The sequence below is a fragment of the Canis lupus genome, chromosome 37 (assembly GCF_003254725.2).
Source record: "Canis lupus dingo isolate Sandy chromosome 37, ASM325472v2, whole genome shotgun sequence".
NCBI classification, from domain to species: domain Eukaryota; kingdom Metazoa; phylum Chordata; class Mammalia; order Carnivora; family Canidae; genus Canis; species Canis lupus.
Genome location: NC_064279.1, coordinates 29,228,177 through 29,252,636, shown reverse-complemented (window position 1 = coordinate 29,252,636; position 24,460 = coordinate 29,228,177). Strand labels below are relative to the sequence as shown.

The following is a 24,460-nucleotide window of genomic DNA, read 5'->3' as shown; positions in this document are numbered from 1 at the left end:
GACAGGCCGAGGGCCTGTGTCTACCAATGGTGTGGAGGCTTGGCTCATCCCCGCCGGAACCACAGCAATAGAGTTGGTGGAGAAAGGTTGGTGTCCCAAAAAGTACACATGGAAAACATTGCTAGAAAGCAAAAACAAGAAATGTCTACCAGTTCCCCTGACAAGTAATCACACCGAATAATCCAGTTTCATTATCATTACTCTCTTTTTTGCGTCTCTAATGTCTGTCTAACATGCTCTGACTTTTGGTTCCCAACCAATTTGTCTTTTCTTTCCAACCTTGGAGTCTCAAGGAACTCTAGGACATTGCTGTGAATACCAGGAAGGATTGCCTGCCAACCCCCTATGATCTGGCACTGAGAATAATTTTCCAGGCAAGGAGCATCCATTCAACATGTCTTTCATTCCTTCTACATATCAAATTGCTTGACCCAGTTCCTACCTATAATAAGTAGCCTCGTGAAGGTGCTATCCAAGAAGATCGGTATTAAGACAGTGTGATAAGGAGCAGAGTTCAGCACACTACTGATAAGGCTGATAGAGGAAGGTTATGAAGGAGAAGCTTCAGAATCAGCCCACGGCCATCAGGACATGATTCTAAAAGAGGATATTCCAGCTATGTCCCTAAGGACCCATAGGGGTTCGGCAGAGAGGTGGAGGATGAGGGGATACGTGGACATTCCGCATAGAATAGTACATGTGAAAGCACGAAGGCAAGTCGGGCCATGGTGCATTTTTGGAATTATAAGCTGGCCAGGATAACTGCAACTCAGGGTATGTGTAGGAAAGTGGCCCGAGACAAGGCTGTATGTAAAGAGCACAAGAGAACTTGTCACCCACGTTGAGCCTGGATGTTTGAAAGTTATCTTGCAAGCAAGCATTAGCTACTGAAGACTTTAAGGCAGAAGTAAAATACGACCAAGTGTGGTTTTCTTTGTCCACTTTCTGGAGAACAGATTGCAGAGGAATAAGCCTGGAGGCAGGGAGACAAATACAGTCTTTTTCAATGGGTCCTGGTAGGTTTTGATAAGGAGAAAGTAAACAAAGCACAGTGGGATAAAGAAAAGGGAATGATTAGCAACATTTAGGAGATAGAATTGACAGAAAAACTAGGGAGGGTGGGGGGAAGAAGAAGAGAGAGGAGACAATGAGAGGCCAGGAGGGTTCCCAAGATTTCTGGCTTGGATGATTCGGCTGGTCGATGCTGTCGTTCCTGCAGAAATGAAGTGTTCATAAGATGATGGATACAGCTGGGGACATCCAGTGTGAAATGTCCAGATGTATGATGGATCCAAGAGCTGTCAGAACAGGACATGTGGATGTCATCAGGGACTGGGGGTAGCTAAAGCCATGTTTGTGGATGGGTCAGTCAAGGGTATGGATATTATGAAAGGGGAAGGGGGGAGGACAAAACCTCAGGTATCACCAATGTTTAAAAGTCCAATAGGAAAGAGGAGTCAAAAAGAAGACAAACGGGAAGGGACTGGACACAGAGGATGCAGTAAGGATGCTGCTCACCAGGAGGGGCAGATTCCCTTCTTCATAGCCATTTGCAATTCTCTTTAGGAAAACATGGAAACATCTCCTCCCCACTTCACCCCTTTGCTGCTAATGCTATAGATTGGTCCTGAGGATAACAAAAGCCTTTAGGGTACCTGACTGGTTCAGTTGGTGAACAGACAACTCTTGATCATGGGGTTGTGAGAGTTCAAGCCCCACACTGGGCGTAGAGATTACTTCAAAATAAAATCTTAAAAAAAAAAAAAATAGTTTGAAGCATATGCAGAAAATCTGCAGCCTCAACACTATAGCCAGCTTGGTATTGTGACATCATTTTACTCGTTTCTGTTCTCCCATGTGTTAACAGATAATTTTTGCTCACTTCTGGATTTTTGGCTGTTTTCCAGACAACTAAGGTTGCAAATACACAAAACATTCCAGTGCCATTTCCAAGGCACAACTTATCTTTACAAATAATCAACTGGACTCTGCTCAGCTTCCCTTCAGAACCAGGAAATTCTTCTTTATGGGACCCACGGGGCCCTTCTTGCCTACCAACCTGGATCTGTTGTTGTAAAGAAAGAATGGATATTGATGTTTGGGTTGTCTTGGTAGATCATAGAGAAATCTATGCATTGTCTGCTTAGCTCTGGGGAAGGACTAGGACTTGAATCTTATCCCCAATTCTGTCAGTTAATAGCTGTTGGTCATGAGCACCTCTCTAAGACTTAGTTGCCTTAGTTGTCAAAGGGAGATAATATTTTTTACCTCATAATGCTACGTGAAGATAAAGATGACATGAGATCATCCAATGTGTGTAGAGCTCCTTGTTTCAGGCCCTAGGTTCCATGTGAAAAGAATAGAATAATTATAAGATCACTTTTTCTTTCTTCCTATCTTATTTCAGTAAAATATAGATAATGTAAGACTTGCCACTGTTACGTGTACAATTCAGTGGTGTTAATTACACACAGTGTTGTGCAACTATCCCCACTGTCCGTTTCCAGAACTTTTCCATTACCCCAAATAGAAACTCTATACCCATCAAGCAATTCACTCTCATTCTCCTCTACTCCCAGCCCCTGGCAATCTCAAATCGACTTTGTGAGCCTATAAACTTGCCTATTCTATGTATTTCATGTAAGTGGAATCATACACGTGTCCTTTTGTGTCTGGCTTATTTCAGCTAGTATAGTGTTTTCAAAGTTGATCCACATTATGACATGTGTCAGAACTTTGTTCCTTTTATGGCTGAGTAGTATTTCATTGTATTCACACAGAGCATTTTGTCCATCCATTCATCTCTTGACGGACACAGGGGTTGTTTCCATGTCATGGCTATTGTGAATGAGGCCACTATGAACACTGGTGCACAAGTATCTCTGAGTCCTTGTTTCCAGTTTTTTGGGGTATATACTTGGGACTAGAGTTGCTGAGTAGTGTAATAATTTTGTTAAACTTTTTTGAGGAACCACCAAACTGTTTTTTCATAGCACTGCACCTTCACATTTCCACAACAATGTACAAGTTTTCCAGTTTCTCCATATCCTCACCAACACTTGGCTATTCACCCCCCCCCCGCCCTTTTTTTTTTAAATGATAGCCATCCTAGTAGGTATGAAGTGGTATCTCACTGTGGTTTAATCAGTGTTTAATTATCTCTATCTAAAAAAAAAAAAAAAAAAAAAATTATCTCTATCTGGGATCCCTGGGTGGTTCTGCGGTTTAGCACTTGCCTTCAGCCTGGGGTGTGATCCTGGAGTCCTGGGATCAAGTCCCACATCAGGCTCCCTGCATGGAGCCTGCTTCTCCCTCTGCCTGTGTCTCTGCCTCTCTCTCTGTCTCTGTCTCTCATGAATAAATAAATAAAGTCTTTAAAAAAATAATTATCTCTGTCAATGAATGAAAAGAGTGCAAGTAATCAAACTGAACCAATGGTCCAAAGATCATCTATATAAAGTGTTGTAGCATTTGGGTATTATTTGAAAGAGTCTATGTCGCACAAGCCAAGGATAATTATCTTATTTTAAAAATACATTTAAAATAATAAAGCCCCATGTATGGATCTGGCTTAAAAGAGGCTGGAAGTTGGTTCCTGGCTGTGACCCACACTGCTAATGAATCTATGGTGGCCCCAGACTGATCAACTATGGCATGTCAAGAAAGGTTGGGTGCTTGGTCTAAGGCTGTTGACGTCTTCAATACATAAAGATAATTATTTTGTTTCAAGAGACTTAACAATGTTGATCATTGAGAGTTGAAAAGTAATAGCAATATTAATAATGCACAATAACAGACAGAGGAAGTGATGCTGAACCTGAACCTCTAAGGTGTATAAAAATTATCAGATCAGACTGACCGTCGGTAGATCTACAAGCATTTTTTTCGGGAAGATAGTCAATTGGACTTATGTGATGCTCTTGAATTTATAACACCTAGAAAGGAAGGATCTTATTTCTTTTAGCAAAATAGTCGAAAGAACTCTACAGTAGGTATTATTAATGTTCTTATTTTACATGATGAAAAATTAGTCTTGGAGAAATTAAGTATCTTGCCCCAGTGATTGAACCAAGATCAAGTCCATTTGACTTCTGAGCTGCCTTCATGGAAGAAGAAAACATGAGCTGAATGGAGGAGGTGCTGTCACAGTAGCTGTGCTGGTTCCCTGGGGTTGACTAATAAGGTACCCCCAATTACATGGCTAAAACAACAGAAATTCACTACCTCTCAGTTCTGGAGGCTCGAAGTCCAAAATCAAGGTGTCAGCCTGGTTGGTTGTCTCAAGGGCTATAAAGGGAGAATCTGTTTGGCCTCTTCTCTCCTAGCTTCTCATGGTCTTGGGCATCCCTTGGCTTGTAGCTGGCGTTCTCCTTGTGTCTTCACATGGATTTCCTCTATGTGTGCTTTTCTCTATGACTCAAACTCTCCTTTTTATGAGAACACCAGACATACTGAATTAGGGCTCACCCTAATGACCTCATTTTTATTTCATTACTTCTGGAAAGATTCTGTCTCCAAATACAATCACACTCTGGGGCCTGGGGGTTTGGACTTCAGTACATCTTCTTTGAGGAGTTGGGTGGGTTACACAACTCATCCTTAACAATGACTTAATACTGAGTTGGTCGTATCTCCAAATGAGCTTGTACTCCTGTCTTCACGTAAGTTTATAACGTCTGCAGGACATGCTAATGTATTTTAAGTTATAAAATGAATGAATGTATTTTAAGTTCAGAAAAAAAAAAATGTATGAGTTTCTAGCTGGGAGCCTGCATAGTATCCCCTTAGTGACTTAAAAACCCAGCCCCATACTCTAGGACATCTGTTGTTACAATCTTTTCAAATTCTGAACTTAAGAAGTTTGGTTCACAGTGCCCGTGGGCCTGCTTCACTTTTAGCATCGGTTCAAAAGGAAGGGCCTCTTTATTTTCAAATTGCTTCAAGGTTGATTTTAGGGAAAAAAAGTTTCTAACTCCTACGGAATTCACAAAGTCTCAAGTATCTAGGAAAGAATGCCTTTGGTTTCAGAAACATATTTTGGAAACATAGACTTTTCTTTCATTTACCCCAAAACAAAAAAGATTTTTTTCAGTTCCCTTTTTGTTTGGAGAGAGAACAGGACTACGTAGTGCTACAATTTTTTATCAGTTTTTCTGCTAGTTTTTAAAGAGGTGGCCGAGTCTTTGATTTTCCACCTGGAAGATGCCGTAGACAGAGCCGGCCGAGGATGGCCACGAGGAGATAGTCAGGGCTAAGTCGGCTCAGCTCAGGAGGCTCCCAAGAGCCTTGTCCGCTTCCAGACTCCCCGTGGGCTGGGGCCTAGCTGCGTCTGGGAGACAGCCACCGCCTCCGCCTGCTCCCATTCCTCTCCCCAGGCGTTGGTCTCAAGGACGTTCCCTAAAGTCTACTGTGTGGTAACCTCGGGGTCTGCTTCTGGAGAACCCAGGCTGCGACAGGGCCCGGATGTCCAGACAGAGAAAAAGAGGCAACTGTGGGAATGAGAAGCGAGCCGGATTCCAGGCCGTGGCTTCAGTGAGACTAAGGAAAGGCTGCGTGGGAAAGGTCGCTTCCAAAGGAATTGTCTCAACCAGCACCGCAAGGAATAGTCCTGGAACCTAAATAGAAAAAAAAAAATTCCTCCAAAACCACAAGGGGATGGACACCTGGGTGGCTCAGCAGTTGAGCATCTGCCTTCAGCCCAGGGCGTGATCCTGGAGACCCAGGATTGAGTCCCGCATTGGGCTCCCTGCGGGGAGCCTGCTTCTCCCTCTGCCTGCCTCTCGGCCTCACTCTGTCTCTCATGAATAAATAAATAAAATATTTAAAATAAAAAAATAAAAATCACACAAAGGAAGTTTCTAGAGTATGTACAATTTGTATTAAGGGACACCTGGGTGGTTCAGTGGTTGAGCATCTGCCTTTGGTTCAGGTCGTGACCCCGGGGTCCTGGGATCGAGTCCCACATCAGGTTCCCCACAGGGAGCCTGCTTCTCCCTCTGCCTGTGTCTCTGCCTCTCTCTGTGTCTCTCATGAATAAATAAATAAAATCTTAAAGAAGAAGAAAAAAAAAAAAAAGAAAACAGAAGAGGAACTTGATAGCAATGTCCTGAACAAAAGAATGACGACAAAGGTGATCCAGAAAACACTTACCGGTCAGGATGCAAAAATAAAGCTATTGGCTAAAATGGGAAAAGGAAAGCAGTAAGTGTCACAAAGTATGTTTTAACCACTCAAGGCTGGGATACACCAAGGAGGAACGTGGAACCCTAGGTGTAATTCACCTCGACAAGGACCTTCACATTTTCTCACCGGGTTAGGTGTCGTCTTGCGCTTGAACCGGTTGCTGGAGTGTGGTAAAAAAGACGAGTCCAGAATACAGCTGGATAAGCCCGGGTGGTGAGAAAAGGCCAGCTTTCAGGGACATGGCTTTGACCAAATGGTGGTCTTTCCTTACACCCTTGGGCAGTGACAGTGAAACCTGGTCAGAGGCAATGACCGGAAGCCTGGGTGTGAACGTGCATACGCGTCTCTCTGTACGTGTCTGTGCAAGCGACGTCTCTGCCTGTGCACACACGTGTGTGTGGGGTGTGATATGTCCTGTGTATGGGCCGAGGTTGGGAGGGGATCGCCCACCACAAGGCGGAGTAGTCCACTCCTTCTGGATAGAGTACATCCTCTTGTGTCATTACCTTGTTTGGGTCTCTCCGAAGGCAGAAGCAGGGTTTGAGGGCAGGTAGTTTGATTGCGAGGTGATCCCTAGAAGCAGGAGTGAAGGGCAGAGACAGGAAAGGAGGAGATGCTGGTAAAAGTGTATACTCGCCATCACTTCTGTGGGATACAGAGGGTCAGTTCCCCTTGGACCTCTTGAGCAGTGTTCTAAAGGCCTCCCAGAACTGCCCACCCAGGGGCACCCACCTGAACCTAGTCAGTTAAGCATCTTATCTTTGGCTCAGGTCGTGATCCCAGGGTCCTGGGATCCAGCCCCACTGGGCTCCCAGCTCAACAGGGACTCTGCTTCTCCCTCTCCCTCTCCATTTACCTCCCCTACCCCCACCAGTTCCTGCACTCTCTTGCTCTCAAATAAATAAATAAAATCTTAAAAAAAAAAAAAAAAAAGAATTGCCCACCCAAAGGACAGACATCCAGAGCATTTATTTACAGGCTCTTCTTCACGGCCTGAGGGTTGCCCCTGTGGGCACTGACTCCCCCACAACGGCAAGCTCCACTTGCAGGCTGAGTGAGCAGCCTCCCGGCTGGGGAATCAGCTGTGGGGCTGAAAATGACCACCACAGGGTACCCGCCGGCGGTGGTGCAGTGGGCCTCACAGAGAACTATCCATCTGGGCTGTGGCTGAAATCAGAGGGGGTGGAGGGCAGTGATGTAGGCTGCTGCACACCTCTACCCCACACCCATAAACTGCCAAGGGCCCTAGGAAAAGTGCTCACATGTTTTAAAAAAGGACATCCTGGTAAATCATTGCTGAGCACTTATAATGCAAATTGAAATATAATAAAGATGTTTTATGCTGAGTTTCTTTGACTCAGTAATAAGCCATGATGGTTGCTGAATTTTAAATTAAAGAAGGAAATGGATGGTTTGTATTTGGGGAGTTTTAAGAGGTCAATAAATAACACCTTCTTCTTCTCCTATGGTGCTCTGAGGCATCTGAGAAATGAGACACAGGAGACCAAAGGATGGGGGTGAAAGTGGCAGCTAAATAGGGATTTATACCTGTGGCCCAAAGAGCAGGGCTGGCTGATGTTCTGTGCCCGCAGCACAGTATGAACTAGGGAACCATGCACCTGAGCCGATCCACCTCCCCCGGTCACTGCCTTGCTCTGGTCTGGCAGAGAGGGAAGAGAGTGAATCTTTGATGCTGGGCAGCCTTGCAGATTTTAAATAGATGAGTTTCATCCCATCAAGGAATGCACACCATTTACTGTGGGATCCTTGTCACTCACCAATCAGTAACTCACTTCTAAAGCGGGCACATTACTCTGGTGGGAATTCCCCCACGTGGAACAGTGAGGTAAGGCAAAGAAAAGATTTCTTCCAACGATTGTGGAAAGAAAAAGGAGTCTCTGGAACAGTGTACACTCCGGGTCCCTCCTGTAGTTCTCACTGTTGATAGCCTTCCATTTGATGTTCGACTGTATTTTGTACAATTTGCTTTGATGACCGAGGGTAGAGTTGTCTTCTACGAGTCTTGTTCCCCGGCTATAATGTGAACTCAGGAAGGGTCTATGCAGTGCTTTCTTTTGTGGGATCCAGAAAAGAACTCTGGGATGGAAATCAAGTAAACCCAAGTTCTACATCTAGGCCCCAGTAAAACACGGTTCCATCGTGTAGTCTTGTAGACCTACTCCAGGTCCAGATTTCAGTTTCAGAATAATTACTAAATGAACTGAATAGATACTAGTATGATGAATGGTTAAGTGTGATCTAATAACGAAAATAAGACGATGTTTACTAACAGCGTGCAGTGTGCCTGTGGAAGAGAGAAGCCTGTGGAATAAGCACTGGCTTTGGCATTGGACAGATCTGGGTTTACATACTGGTCCTGTCACTTTACCCGAAGTGGGTTTCCTGCAAAATCCTGTGGATTTTTTTTAGTTTGATGGGTTCATTACTCAATAAATACTGCTTAATAAATCACTAGAAATTGTATATAAAGTATTTGGAACTGTACACATGGTATTTCTCAGTGTTTTATACTACATCAAGATCTAGAGACATGTACATAAAAACAATATGTACATTGCAAACAACTGTTAAATTCTTGAAACCCGAAAGGAGACTCCATAAGTGCCTAGAAACAGAACGTCTTTGTTCCCATAAATAAGATTTTAAGTTAAAAGTAACAGGAGAAAATAACTTCCAGCCCTGATGATTATAGAGTGAAAGCCTAAATATAGGAGGAGAATAAAAACCAGACATGCTTTTTAAATAAAGTATATTTAAAAGCCCCTATCATGAAGATGTGGAATCTGAAAACATCATATTCAGTGGGAAGATAACTAAAGAGGTTTTTTGGTTTATCTGATTTTATTTGATTCAGATATTAAGTCTACATCTGATTATGGTCAAACTACCAAGGAAAATAATCAAATTGTAACCCATCTGCAACAAATTCATGTTATTTCTTACAGAATTGTAGTCAGATAGCTTAGATTTGATTCATAATTTTCTTCCAAGAAGAGAGCCTTTCAAACTGAATAAAGATTTCAAAAATACAGGAAGTTAAATTATGAGAAGTAGAAAGTTAAGAGCTATTTCTTGGCCATATGTACCGTGAAATATATATTTTTTAAAGCCATAAAGGTAGCCACACTCTTCGTTAATGAGTTAATGAGTGATATTTAAAAGTTCCTTCATCCAGAGACAGATAATAAACCCACAAGCTTGGAAGAAAGTAATGGTAGTACAAGAAAAGGCAGCGTAATAAACTGGTCTTGAGCTCTGGTGTACTTTGTATATTAGTTTACTGCTTAGTGCTTAATTTAAATTTACCTAGAAAGATTGCCATTCAAATAATTCTGGCTCCCTCTCATCCTAGATGGTAGTAGAAAATAAATCCGAAGCATGTTTTCTTGGTTTAAGGAATGATTGCCTTTTCATTTTTGTTTTTATTTTTGGTTGAAGTTGTTTTGTTTCTGGCCTACCAAAGTATGCTCCTCCAAAACTCCGTGGTATTTTGAGGGGAAGGTGGGCAATTAGCATGAACTAGGAGCTTTTGGGAACATGGACAGGCTGACAGTTCCTACCCTTTGGGGGTTCTTCTTCTCCCTAAGGGATTGAAATGGTATGCAAGGGGAATCCTTCCAAGGAATGAGCAAACCTCCTTAGACTCCTAGGCCCACCATCAAGGCCTAGATTATTGAGAGCTGATTCCACCAGAACGCATGGCAAGAAAGCCATGTTTTGGGAATTGTGGCCAAACATATTAGCATAAGCCAGGGGCATTTGCAGAAGCAACAACCTCCACCCATCAGTGGACTAATCATATTCTTCAGATTCTATTGGCAAGATGTTTGGAAGCAGGACTGGCCTGGGTGGGCTAAGTAACCTGTTGGTGTTTTCAAGAGAGGCCCCCAAGGGAGAAAGCGGTTGTCTTTGCACAACCCAGTAAGTAGGGCCCCATTAATTAAAGGGTGATATGACCTTATTTGAACCTTGAACATGATAGAGCAGGTCATATGAATTAAAATAATACAATGCCACGATCTCAGCATATGCTGGATACTGTTCAGCTGTTATTTTGCTAGATCCATAAATGACTAAACGAGTATGTTTGCTGCAACACAACTGTCCCCTCTGTATTTATGGCCAGCCTACAATAGATGGCAGCTAACCTTTAAATGCATATAGACTTGCCCGAAAGAGAAAGAAAAAAAGAAAGAAAGAAAGAAAGAAAGAAAGAAAGAAAGAAAGAAAGAAAGAAAGAAAGAAAAGACTTGTCCAAGTAGTATACTTCTATTTGTTTCTTTTTAACTCTAATAAAGACAAATGTGCTGTCTTTATGTTACTACTTAAATACCTTAATATTTCTCTCTCCTTAATGTTTTAGTATTTCAACTAAGTAAGTTTGAAGTTTTTGCTAAAACAAATTTTTAAAAAAAAAAATATTTTATTTAGGGATCCCTGGGTGGCACAGCGGTTTGGCACCTGCCTTTGACCCAGGGCGCGATCCTGGAGACCCGGGATCGAATCCCACATCGGGCTCCTGGTGCATGGAGCCTGCTTCTCCCTCTGCCTGTGTCTCTGCCTCTCTCTCTCTCTGTGACTATCATAAATAAATAAAAATTTTTAAAAAAATTAAAAATATATATTTTATTTATTTATTCATGATAGACACAGAGAGATAGAGAGAGAGGCAGAGACACAGGCAGAGGGAGAAGCAGGCTCCATGCCGGGAGCCCAACATGGGACTCCATCCAGAGCTCCAGGATCACGCTCTGGGCCGAAGGCAGGCACTAAACTGCTGAACCACCCAGAGAACCCCTGCTAAAACAAATTCTAAAATTAAAACCACTTCATGTCCTATTTCTTTAAATTGACTTATTTAACCTCTTATCCATTTACATAAGAGATCTCTCTTTTGGATAAAAGCTTCTATAACTTTGTTCCTACAGTATAAAATTATATATCAATTCTCTTTCTTTAGATTTTTTATTTAAATTCAATTTGCCAACATATATTACAACACTCAGCGCTCATCCCATCAAGTGCCCCTTCAATTTTTTTAAAAGGTACTGCTAATGTATTTTTAATCATAACGAGTTAAAAGTATAAAGAAAAGATAAGTTAAACTTTATTAATGTGATATATTAATGGAACAAATTCATGTAACTATATAGCAGCATCCTTATGGAGTCAAAAATTAGTTTATTTAATAGTTTTAATCAATTTTCCCTGTAGTCTCCTATTGCTATTATTCTGTAAGTTGTTAATATTGCTAATATTTTCCAGCATTTGGAGTAAACTTTTAAAATGCTCAGGTGCTCTCTCTTTTTTTTTTTTTAGGTTTTATTTTTAAGGAATCTCTATACCAACATGGGGCTCAAGCTCACACCCCCAAGATTTAAGAGTCACACGCTCCACCGACTGAGCCAGGTACCCTTAAATGCTCTTTCTTATTAAATTTGTACATTTAGTTAATTCTTCAGCTAAAATTGCTTCACACAATTTTTATTTCCCCTCAATTTTAAACTTTTGTGAAAATGATGCCTCACTTGATAACATCAGATTCTCAAGGTGACAAATTCTTTTTTGTTGCTGTCCTAACAAAATGAACACAGTTCTATTTATTTATTTTGAACACAGAGTTAAATAATTTTATCCATGAAAAATCAAAAGTATATATATATATATTTTAAGATTTTATTTATTTATTCATGGGACACAGAGAGAGGGAGAGGAGAGGCAGAGACACAGGCAGAAGGAGAAGCTCCCTCCATTCCATGCAGGGAGCCCGACGTGAGACTCGATCCCAGGTCTCCAGGATCACGCCCTGGGCTAAAGGCGGCGCTAAACCACTGAGCCACCAGGGCTGCCCTCAAAAGTATATTTTGATCCAATATTGGCATGGGACAAAACTGCAAATTGTTGTTTACAGGGTGACAAATTCTTCTTTGAAATAATTGGACTTTTTTGTGATAATTTAAAAATTTTTTCCTCCTGATTACTTTTAGTAGTCAAAATATTACTTTTCTTGAAATGGTTCAGTCACAAATTTGTTCTCTGAAGAGATGACTTCCTGCATACAACTGTCTGAACTCACACGTCATGAATATTTCATTTCCAATTCAGAAAAAAAGTATAGCCAGTTTACCCAAGGGGCTTTATAACTGAGTTCTTATTGTATTTTACCAAGAAAAATCAGTGTTGGGTTGGGGAGGTGTCTAGACAAATAACAAAAAGACAGAAGTCCTTCAGCAAAATCCCAAAGTCCTACTTTAGCACTTTGAGGCAGAGCTGGGCAGAGGAGTAGGTGAGAGAAAATGGAAACTCAAGGAACACAGGATGAAAAAGGAGAATGTCCTGCTGGGCGCCAGGCTAACTTTCCCCCTCTCCTGGGAGGGAGGCCCACACCCCTAATCAGGACGTCAGTTTAGGTGGTGGGGAAAGAAGCCATTCTCTCCTTTGGCCAACAGCCTCTCTGATCTTGTGGCCGCACCGCTTATTAGCAAAGCAGAGACATTATCTTTGTGACCTTAAGGTCTGTAGGGGATATAATCACAGGAGTATAGACACAAGGATAAGGAGAGAAAGCAGTGGATTTAGCCTGGGTGGCGTGGGGGCAGGGCAGCCCCCCCAGAGGAGGGGACTTCCAAGCCAAGAGAGAAAGGAGGCAACATTCCAAGCAGAGGAGCATCCAGCCCCAGAATCCCAAGCAAGCAGAAGCCTGCACTTCTTTGCCAGCGTTAGTATCTTCCATCCAATCTTTCGGGCTTCCCCTTAAGGGCCTGCTCTCCCCTCTCCTCTTCATCTCCTTCCTCTTTCCCCTTAGCTCCACTGACAAATCAGAGTAGGGCAATTAGATATCTAAGATAAGTCCTCATTTTAGCTAGAATAGAATGAGGTTAAGAACCACCATGAGCTCCACACAACCTGAAAGGGTCAGACTGTTATATAAGGCGGCCGAGAAAAGCAGGTCTGGAGTCTCCCATGCCAGACCACACGAAGGCAGATGTCCCCAAATTCTTCCTGAGATGATTTCTATATAGTCACTACAGTGATTTCTAGATGGTTTCTCTGGTCTCTATCTACCATGTAGATAGCACCAATGCTCTGGATTCAAAATTCACTTGGTGATATGGAAATTACTTAAAGAAGAACAGAGGAGGGGATCCCTGGGTGGCTCAGCAGTTTAGCACCTGCCTTCGGCCCTGGGACTCCAGGATCAAGTCCCACATTGGGCTCCCCTGTGTGAAGCCTGCTTCTCTCTCTGTGTCTCTGTGTCTCTTATGAATAAATAAATAAATAAAATCTTAAGAAAAAGAAGAAGAAGAACAGAGGGATCACACACACACACACATATTAAGCATTAAGTGTGACTCAGCCTATATTAATAATACAAGTAATTCCACACAAAAAAACAATTGTATATGCTCGGAACTTCTTCCTCTTACTTTTTCTAAGCAAAAAACCTAAACTGCTAAAAGGAGAGTACAAGAACACCTATATTGCTTTGCTAAAATTAGTATTTCCCATAATGGAAATACTATTTACCCACTTTAGGAGAGGTAATGATTCAAGAGAGGAATTCATCTCAAACATCAAAGGGACAGTTAAAAAACTGGATCAGGAGATATACCTGATGTCATACTTTGTGTTTTGAAAGAAAGCAAACTTGAAGCCTGATCAAGATCAGCAATAAATTAACATCATCTTGGAAAACAAGAGTGTCCTCAACGAACCAGAAAAGTTGAAGAATTACTGACAGAAAGCCCTAAGGGTCAGCACTATGGGTTAATCAACAAAGGACAACAAAGCTTCCTGTTGGGAGCAATCCCAGAAGAGCATCCAACTCAGAGGCAAGGCATCTAAGGAGTAGCAGACACAGAGGGTGATAAATGGGAAGACGAACAGGAATCGGTGGTGATTTGGGAGAACTGGAGGATTTGCCCAGGGACACAGCCCTGCGTGCAGACACTAGTGCGGGAAAGGTAAGATCTGGGAACTTCTACATCCCCATGGGCCCTGGAAGTGTCTGTACTCGGAGGAGAAGCTAAAGATAGATCCTCTTGCCAATGTGGTTTCTCTTACCCATTCTCACGTCTCCCCAGAACATGAGATATGATTGCCAGGTGGCCAGAAAATTCCAATACAGAGATCAACAGAAACCAAGGATCACCAAGTTTGTTGGGAAGAAACATTACCATAAAAAGACACCAAATTGGATAAAAATAGAATAAAGACCTCAAGAGATAGTTAATTTGGCAGGCAAAAATTTTATAAAGATTAACATTCTCAGAAAGTGTTGGGAGGATACCATGGGGAAAAAGAATAACTACATATCTTGGAAATTTTAAGTGTAAAAGAGAAGTATTAGCAAAAGAATTGAATAAACAGGACTAGAAAGCAAAGTACATCTATGAGGGAATGAAAATCCATAAGTATAATAAACTTGCAGTGCTATGTGGTGTTAGCCTTCCAGGATATAATACATTTTCACCTTTTGTTTACATCGTTTACATCCTTCATTTAAAACCGGTAGCTTTCTGGGGATCCCTGGATGGCTCTGCGGTTTAGTGCCCGCCTTCGGCCCAGGGCGTGACCCTGGGGACCGGGCTCCCTGCATGGAGCCTGCTTCTCCCTCTGCCTGGGTCTCTGCCTCTCTCTCTCTGTGTGTCTCTGCCTCTCTCTCTCTGTGTCTCTCATGAATAAATAAATAAAATCTTTAAAAAATAAAAAAATAAAACTGGTAGCTTTCTTTTAAAAAATAAAACAATAAAATAATAAATAAAAATGAGATCTCCAAAAAAAGAAACAAAACCCGTGTTCTTATAAAAGAAGGTGTAAGTCTGTTAACTCGTCAGCAAATGACACTAAAACTGAAGGGAAAAATAAAAGAAGGAAGAGAAGGAAAAAAAAAGACAGCACCAGTGGTCGAGTTGTGCTGATGGTCTTTTGAGGAACAAGGGAATAATTGTATAATATAAACCTCTTTCATATGCTGGGGCTTCCCCAAGGACATAGTGGTGACTCGCAAACATCGAACCATAACCCACAGAAAGAAACGTGTGCAACCCGGAGCATCTGTACACATACATATGTACAAAGTTTTCGCAGAACAATACTTATTTTCTGATATTTTCCATTTTACCATATTTTTCTAAAAAACATATTTTTAAATTTTTTTTTAATTATTTTTTTTCTTTATTTATTTATGATAGTCACACACAGAGAGAGAGAGAGAGAGAGGCAGAGACACAGGCAGAGGGAGAAGCAGGCTCCATGCACCGGGAGCCCGATGTGGGATTCGATCCCGGGTCTCCAGGATCACGCCCTGGGCCAAAGGCAGGTGCCAAACCACTGCACCACCCAGGGATCCCTAAAAAACATATTTTTAATTTAAATGTACTCCCTGCCTCCCATGCATATACCTCCCAGTTTGGAAAGTGTGGTACTAAGCAACCTTATAAGAAAAGTACTTGCCAGGGGATCCCTGGGTGGCTCAGCGGTTTGGCGCCTGCCTTCGGCCCAGGGCGCGATCCTGGAGTCCCGGGATCGAGTCCCACATCGGGCTCCCTGCATGGAGCCTGCTTCTCCCTCTGCCTGTGTCTCTGCCTCTCTCTCTCTCTGTACTCTCATGAACAAATAAATAAAATCTTAAAAAAAAAAAAAAAAAAAAAGAAAAGAAAAGTACTTGCCAGGGCACCTGGGGGGCTCAGGGGTTGAGCGTCTGCCTTCGGTTTAGGGTGTGACCCTGGGGTCCTGGGATCGAGTCCCGCATCCGGCTGCCCTCAGGGAGCCTGCTTCTCCCTCTGCCTGTGTCTCTGTGCCTCTCTCATGAATAAATAAATAAAATAGAAATAAATAAATAAATAAATGGCGTGTGTTTTATACATGTCAGCGAAGATACTTTGCCTGTATATTTATTCAAATGTTCCCTTGAAACCAAAACTTTGTCCGATGGCCCATGATTTTATTTTCACTTGTTTATCTCTTTCTCTTTCTTCCCCTTATTGTGGAATTCCAATAGTCTAAGAATCCAACAATCAAGACTCTTTTCAGATGCCTGTGTTGGACCTATATTATATGAGATATATTCAAATGGGGCTTTTTTCTGTGAAATCATAAGGAGGTCAAGATCGACCGGCCTCCCCCAGGGCTATCATCATCGATTTTGTCGTGTTCTAGACTCAGTTTCCCTCCAAGAGCGTTCTAACATGTGCCACAGCCACATTTCCTTCTCTCACATTGGGATTAAGCACCTCCCTCATCTAAGTGCTTTCTAGTGATTCACAAATAGCAACACAATCATGGCATATATACATATATATACACATACACACACATATGTACATATATGTATGTATCATGGCATACATATACATATATATATACATGTGTGTATACACATACATATATATAAGAGAATTATAGCAACATCTTTATCATTAATCCATGATAAAATTACTAATGGCTTGGGACACCAGGGTGGCTCAGCAGTTGACTTGTCTGCCTTCGGCTCAGGGTGTGACCCTGGAGTGCCTGGATCGAGTCCCACATCGGGCTCCCTGCAGGGAGCCTGCTTCTCCCTCTGCCTGTGTCTTGGTGCCTCTCTCTGTGTCTCTCATGAATAAATAAATAAAATCTTAAAAAAATATATGAATGGCTTAACCAAAATCTAGTGCATGTGGAGAGTTGTAGCAACAGATCTCATCTAGATTGCTCTAAATAATTTGTAGGGGTACATAGGATTCTGTCCAGCCTATTAATTATCCCACAGTCCTGCGGCTCTCTACTGTCTCACCGAGTGGGCCAGCATTTCTGGTTCCTCTCCAGTGGCCCTTTGAAGGATAATTGCGAAGCTACAGACTTTTATGTGCAATCTGTAGGGATTTCTGCGCAGGACACACGTAGTTAATGTTCTAAATCCGCCTAACACGGTACATTAGTTATGTAAACAGTATTAACATTAAAACGATGTTCACTTCGGGGAAACAGTAATTATATTTCTTCTTATTAGGTAATAGCCATGCAACCATTTTTTATTATTTCTGCGAGGTGTTCTTTTTTTGTTTGTCTGTGTGTCCTTTGTTTTGTGTTCTTTGAGGCCCGTCTAAGGTGCCCTGAAGGAGCAGCGCTCCTGCCGGGTCCTGGGGGGTGGGGAGGGCAGGAGGTGGGGGAGGGGGGCAGGTGACCTGCCCAAGCCAGGTGGCTCCCGGGGCGACAGGCCGGGCTTTCCCTGGGGCATCACTGATCCATCCTGTGGGTTGACTAATTTCACCGAAAACACCACCTTCTTACCTGCAACCGGGTTCTTCAAAAACAGATTCCTATGGATCGGCGATGTTCCCGGGGCCCTTCTTGCCTTTCTGCCCATGTTGGGCCAGAAACCCACAGATGCGGTAAAAATCAGGGTAAAATAATTCAGAGAGGGGCACAGAAGAAAATAAAGATTGCCTTCACTGTTCTCACACACAATTAGCCGTTGGAGGCCCTTGGATCTGTTTTTCCCCTTTTCTTGTTGATTCTGACTTAAGTAAGGGTTTCCCGCAGTTTAACTCCAAAACATCCCCTCCAAGGGCCCTACAAGGTGAGGAATCACCAGTGTCACTGTTAAGGAAACTGAGGCCCGGGAAATCCCTGAGTTGGCCGGCGGCCACAGGCTGGCCCCGAGGGGACCCCCAAGGGCCTCGGGCTGCTGTCCTTCACAGGGCACCTTAGCTGCTACCTTGCTGCTGCGGCCAGCACCGCCTTCCTCAAATGGAGACAGGACTGTTTTCCCCCCCTCAATGATTAGGATTACACTCACTCCCCATTATTCACAGGTTCCCTACTTGTAGATTCGCCTACTGGCTAAAATTTATTCTCACCCCCAAATCAGTACTTCCCGGGTCGAGCTACTCTCGGACAGGCAGCAAAGACGGAGTCACTGTGCACACGTGCTCAGCTGAGCTCGAACCAGGGCACACTCCGCTTTCTCGTTTCAGCTCCCGGGTGGGAAACAAGGGCTCTTTTCGTGGTCTATTTAGTGCCACATCATTTGAAGTTTTGTGATTTTGCAGTTAATTTTGATCTTCTTCTTCTTTAAGATTTTATTTATTTATTCATGAGAGATACACAGAGGCTGAGACACAGGCAGAGGGAGAAGCAGGCTCCCTGCAGGGAGCCCGATGCAGGACTCGATCTCAGGAGCCTGGGGTCACATCCTGAGCCAAGGCCGATGCCCACCCGCTGAGCCACCCAGGCGTCCCACTTTTGCTGCTTAAAATGGCCACCAAGTGTGGTGCTAGGAGGCTCCCAAGTGTTCCCAACACAGAGGAGACTCCTGCGTTGGATGTGCTTCCTTCAGCCATGAGGGATGGAGCTGCCGACTATCAGTTCAGTACAAGTTATGTATTGGTTGGTTGATAAAAATGTTACCAGAAGCTCTAGGAATGTAACCAGGTATGTAGGCTCGATGGTTCAGGATTTGCTAATTTGAAGTTTATAGTAGTTTGTAGATCGATCATGAATAAGTAGAAACAGCTGTATTATTACTGTGGCTACTGCTGTTATTGCCTAATAGTAAATGATGTGACCTCTCAGCTTACTCTTGAGCCTTACGCAAGAGGGTCTGACCTTCTGTTTATAGTTCTTCCTGCCATGGGTGTTGGGGAGCTACCATCCCACTCTTAGCACCCTCAAGAGGACTTCTGGCCCCTGCTAGCAATTAATCATGGTTCCAAACTCTGACCCCTGTTAACTGAAGCACTCCTGTCTCATGCCTGGCCTTCCAGAAGCACCAGGACAGCCCACTTACAAGTTAAGGCAGGCTTGCTTCTGATTTTGCTTTGAGAGCATTGATGTCAGAGCACTGAGGGCCTGGCCATCAATCCTACTTTCATCACGGCTCCTCTCAGGAGACCTAGGGTCACCCACACAAGAGTCCCTAAGCAGAGATGCAGATTAGACCTCAGGCCAACATTGTTCTTTGAGGGACAGATGACCCACTGCCAACATCGCAGATGGAACTAGAGAGTATTATGCTAAGCGAACTAAGTCAGAGAAAGACAAATACCATATGATTTCACTCACAACTGGGATTTAAAAAACAAAACAGGTGAACTATAGGGGAAGGGAAGGAAAAATAAAATAAAAAAAAACAGAGAGGGAGAGAAACCATAAGAAACTCTCAACTCTAGGAAACAAATAAGCAAACAAGCAGTTGAACGTAGGGGAAGGGAAAGAAAAATAAAGTAAGACAAGAACAGAGCGGGAGACAAACCATAGGAGACTCCTAACTCTAGGAAATAAACTCTGAGGGTTGCTGCAAGGGACGTGGGTGGAGGGGTGGGGTCACTGGGTGATGGGCATTAAGGAGGGCACTTGAAAGAATGAGCACTGGGTGTTGTATGCAACTGATGAATCACTAAATTCTACCCCTGAAACTAATAATACAGTATATGTTAATTAAATTAACTTTAAATTTTAAGAAAGGAAAAAATACATAAATCTTATGCACAAGTCTCAGAACTTCAGTACATCACACATAAATAAATTAAAACATCTATGTTTTGCTTTCCTTTAAAGAAACCTTCATTTCAAATGGAAAAAATTCACTTTATAAAATGTCTAATGAAAGGGGAAGAATATCAGAGAAACAGCTTTTCATTCCCTCCAGGAAAGACTAGCATCTATTTTTTTCAGAGATTTTTTCCAAATGGGACTGGTGATGGGCATCTAACATATAATGAAGTAATTCAGTTTGTTGTAAATAGATGTTTTGTTTTTATTTCACGTGAGTTGCAGTTTCATGATAAGGACGGTTATGTTGTCAGCCAAAATAACCATGGCTAGTAAAAGATGATTTCTTATTCAATTAATCTTAAAAAAAAAACTAATTTGGAAATAAATTATAGTCCTCTTGATACTCACATCATAAAGATAATTATTTACGCGTAAAGATATTTATCTTTGTGATAACCCTCAGTACTAACATGACCAGATCCCTGTGGCAAAATGCAAAAGAGGTGAAAATCAAACCTTTGTAGGGAGCCACTCGAACCACCCCTCCGATGAAGCCAAGAGAACTAGTTCAAACCAGGAAATCACGAGAGTCGTCGGTATATGTGGACGGCACCCCTAACCACGGTAAGAGATCTGCAAAGGGAAACCAGACAGAGGTTAACTGTCTTTTAAAAATCCACCAAGTTGGCCCGAACGCCGAGTTGGACAGCGGGCTCCGCGACAGAGGCCGCAGCATCCGACGAAGCCACAGGCCGTTCACCATCTGCTCCAGGATGCCCACCTCTGGGAAGCTGTTTTCCAGATGTGCTAGCACACCTGGGAAATGGCAAGCTTCCTCGCTGTGACATTTCTTGAAAAAAGCCAAGTGGGAGGAACCCATGCTTCTGATAGGAGGACAAAGAGTGGTACCTCCACACGGGAGACTAGTGTGCAGCTGTAAAGACGAGCAATGCGACATCATGGGGGAACCTCGCAAATGTTAGGTTACGTGGAATAAGCCCGTCACGAAGGACCACGTAGCCTATGAGTCCGTGTGGAGGAGATGCCCGGAAGAGGCACATCGAGACACACGGGGGGTAGATGAGGGGCTGCCGTGGGTGACGGCTGGGGTGGGAAGTTTGGCGGGTGACAGCTAAGAGGTATAAGATTTCTTGGGGCAGGTGGGCAATAAAAATGTTATAAAACTGGTTGTGGTGATGGATGCACAACTCTGTGAATATACTAAAAGCCATTGAGTTGTACACTTCAAATATATGAATCATACGGAATGTGAATCAAATCTCAAAAAAAACGAATTTAAAGACAAGAACAAGGATTTCCTCTGTACACTGATAGAGAAGGGTTTTCAGGATGTATTAAATAAAAGAGCAAAGTGCAGAGCACTCAGCGTATACAATATTTCGAGTAGGAAAGGGGGGAAATAAAAATGTCTCCTTTTTCTTCTATATAAAAATGCTGAGAGGTTTTGCATGAAATTAATAAAAGTTCTCACTGTGGAGAGAGGCTGTCCTGAGGATCTAGAAGAGCCAACGTGTCCCTATGTTTGTTCTTTGAATTTCTTGGCTGAGGATATCAACTTGATATAATTAGTTTAGCCAACATGCACGTTCACTGCTTTTTTTTTTTTTTTTTTTTACTTTGTTTAAAAAGATTTTATTTATTGAGGGAGAGAGAGAGCGCATGAGCTGGGGGTAGGGACAAAGGGAAACGGAGAAGCAGACTCCCCTTTGAGCAGGGAGCCCAATGCGGGGCTCTCCCAATCCCAGGACCCTGAGATCGTGACCCAAGCCAAAGGCAGCAGCTTAACCGCCTGAGCCACCCAGAAGCCCCTTACTTTTTGTGTTTGTTTTAATGTAAGCTCTGTACCCAACATGGGGCTTGAACTCACAACCCGGAGATCAAGCGTCACTTGCTCTACCGACTGTGCCAGCCAAGGAGCCCCAATTCACCAGTACATTATGATCTTGGGACCGTATTTTAAATTATGCAGATATAGAACACGTTATTCTTCCTAGACAGCTTGTTGCATCAAACTGCCCCGATTGCGTGCCTGTTTATTCAATTAGGAAATCACTTTGCCCTGGGGTTCATCAGGATGGTGGTGAATGTCACAGCCCAAAAACATAAGCAATGTGCTGGATGTGAATTAACTGATGACCTGGATTCATGACCTCTAAAGAGGGTCGCACTCAGCATCCACGGTGCTCCCTGGGCTGTGTGCAAGGAGCCCCTCAGCAGAGCCCGGTGAGGGTCCTCAGCCCCCACAGATTGTCACCCACGTGTCTGCCCATGTGGTCTGGAGAGAAGACAAGGGCCATGACGCAGGGACAGCCCTCCCGGCAGACAGTGCCTCCAAGAAGCAACAGCTCTGAATTCTGCTTCCTGCCATGCTTCCGAAAGAGTTATAATTCACGGATTTCAATTTTTTTTTATTTATTTATTTATGATAGTCACAGAGAGAGAGAGAGAGAGAGAGAGAGAGAGAGGCAGAGACATAGGCAGAGGGAGAAGCAGGCTCCATGCACCGGGAGCCCGATGTGGGATTCGATCCCGGGTCTCCAGGATCGCGCGCTGGGCCAAAGGCAGGCGCCAAACCGCTGTGCCACCCAGGGATCCCAATTCACGGATTTCAAAATATGAATACAATCTCAGCTCTTTCGACTGATGCTAATCCATCACCACCACGGAGGTGACGAGAACCTGACACTGTGTACTCTTACAAGCCACTAGCTGGTGAGAGGCATGGGAGCGCCTCAGACACGCCAGCGAGGGGGCACTTCCATAGTTGAGGTGGCCTAGTTATTCTGGAACTATGACCCGAGATTTGTTTTTTGGTGGATATCTCGCTAAGTGTTCCATTGGGTCCTCTGTTTTCAAAAACACTGACTTTAAATGCCAAAACGTGTCGTTTCTCTTTGGCTACACTGAGTAAATTGTTCAGTTACTCCGCTAGGTTGGGATCAGACAAAAACAAACGCAAATAAATTTTAATAGTGATCACACATTTTGTTTGTTTCCTTTTTCTTTCTCTCTCTCTCTCTCTCTCTCTCTCTCTCTCTTTTTTTTTTTTTAGGTAGGCTCCATGCCCAACATGGTCGAACTCATGACCCTGAGATCAAGAGTCACAGGTTCTACTGACTAAGCCGGCCAGGTGCCCCAATAACACCTTTTATATTTTAAAAACACATCATAATGCCAGAAAACTAAACATATAAAATCAACCCTCATATAAAATCTCACTTGTACCCGACTTCTATTAGGGGAAAGAAAAGAAGCCCTAGGACAAAGACACTGTTGTGAGGTTTAATTTATTCATTCAGTTTTATTCAAACTATACCACAGGGTCTGAGAAAAACACATCATTTTTAGACTAGGGAAAATTAGCATTAATTTTGCCTTTATGTTTTTTATGTTACAGTGTCCAAAACATTTTCCTGCCTATGTTCCCCTCAAAGTTCCAAATATTGCCCATCATCTCACCTGAGTGTTGCAGAATAATTTAGAGTGATACATTTATTCCAGAAAAAATCGGCATGGAAAAATATCAAATGAAAAAGCATTCTGTTATTTTTAAAAATCATGATTTTTGTTATGTTTGGAAAAAAGACTAGAAGGAACATACATATGAAAGTCTTAACAATGATTACCTTTGGGGATAGGATCATTTGACTTTTATTTCACTTATTTGCATTTTGGCAGTTAGTATATAATTCTTTCTATAGTCTTAAGAAATCATATTTTATTTTAGAAAACAGATTAGAAATATTTTTAAAAAGTAGACTGATGAATATAGACGTCCATAAATCAGAAGGCAGCCTTGAGAAAAAGTCATGATTTCTAATACAAATGGTCTTAATACAAAACTGAATTTCTCTTTCTAGATCTTTCCATCAAAATGGGTAGTCATGCATGAGTGAAGTAAACAGCTAGGCATGACATGCTGATGACTGACTTCTTGTCATTATTTCTAAAGAGCAGTTTCAAGAAATCAATTGATTTGCATTCCGATATGCAGAGAAGATAACTGACAGTTGGCCAATTCTCAGAATAAAAATAATTAAGTGAAAATATCTGAGAGCATTTCCCAGGACTTTTTTCTCAACATTTGCATAATGCCACAAAGTTTCTTAATGGCTTAAATTTCCTAGTTGCATTAAAACCTTAGTACTTTGTATTCCAGACTACAAGCCCTCCGTTGGAAACACTTAATTGTTTTCTTTGGTGAAAGAAAATAGAATTTATCCAAAGATAACCTTTGTTTCATCTCCTTGGTGATTGTGCATTAGGTACATTAACCTCCTAGGGTCCTAGAATAATCTATTTTTAAAAGGAAGAATTTTTTATGGCTTAAGGGGAAAATGTTTACTAAAGTTGAAATTAGTTTTTGAGTGGCTGTGATTTAAAGGCAGTGAGAATATGTGTCTAATCATTCATGTTGGGCCTAAGAAAGAACAATACCACACTATGTTTGACAAAGAGTAAGAATCTATCAGTCCATAATGTACCATTCGATTATTCACTCACCCAGTTGGCCGCTGAGCACCTGCTCAATGCCTGGCCTCGGAGATAGAGTGGGGAACCAAACTCTTCCCATCCCTTGTCTTTGAAGTAGGCCATCCCTGTGGACTTTCTGATCCAACTCCTTTTTCTGCAACTGGCTGGGACATGAACCCTGAGTTGGCCAGTCCAGCCTGGCAGTCAAGGGCGATGAGTCAGGTGAGAGAATCCTCAGAGGCTTCTGGAACCCAAGCACTGCCTATGGGAAGAACTTTGCACT

The 24,460-nt window shown here is 42.6% G+C and overlaps 1 long non-coding RNA gene across 1 annotated transcript; it reads right to left on the bottom strand.

Annotated features, from left to right (window-relative positions):
• Positions 1-2,268: 2,268 nt before the first annotated feature.
• On the bottom strand, positions 2,269-24,445 carry LOC112656717 (uncharacterized). Its single transcript, XR_003134613.3, has 4 exons — positions 24,208-24,445; positions 20,200-20,316; positions 6,690-6,756; positions 2,269-2,339 (listed from the first exon to the last, which is right to left on the bottom strand). It is a non-coding gene; the product is annotated as an uncharacterized LOC112656717 (long non-coding RNA).
• Between the last annotated feature and the right edge of the window lie 15 nt (positions 24,446-24,460).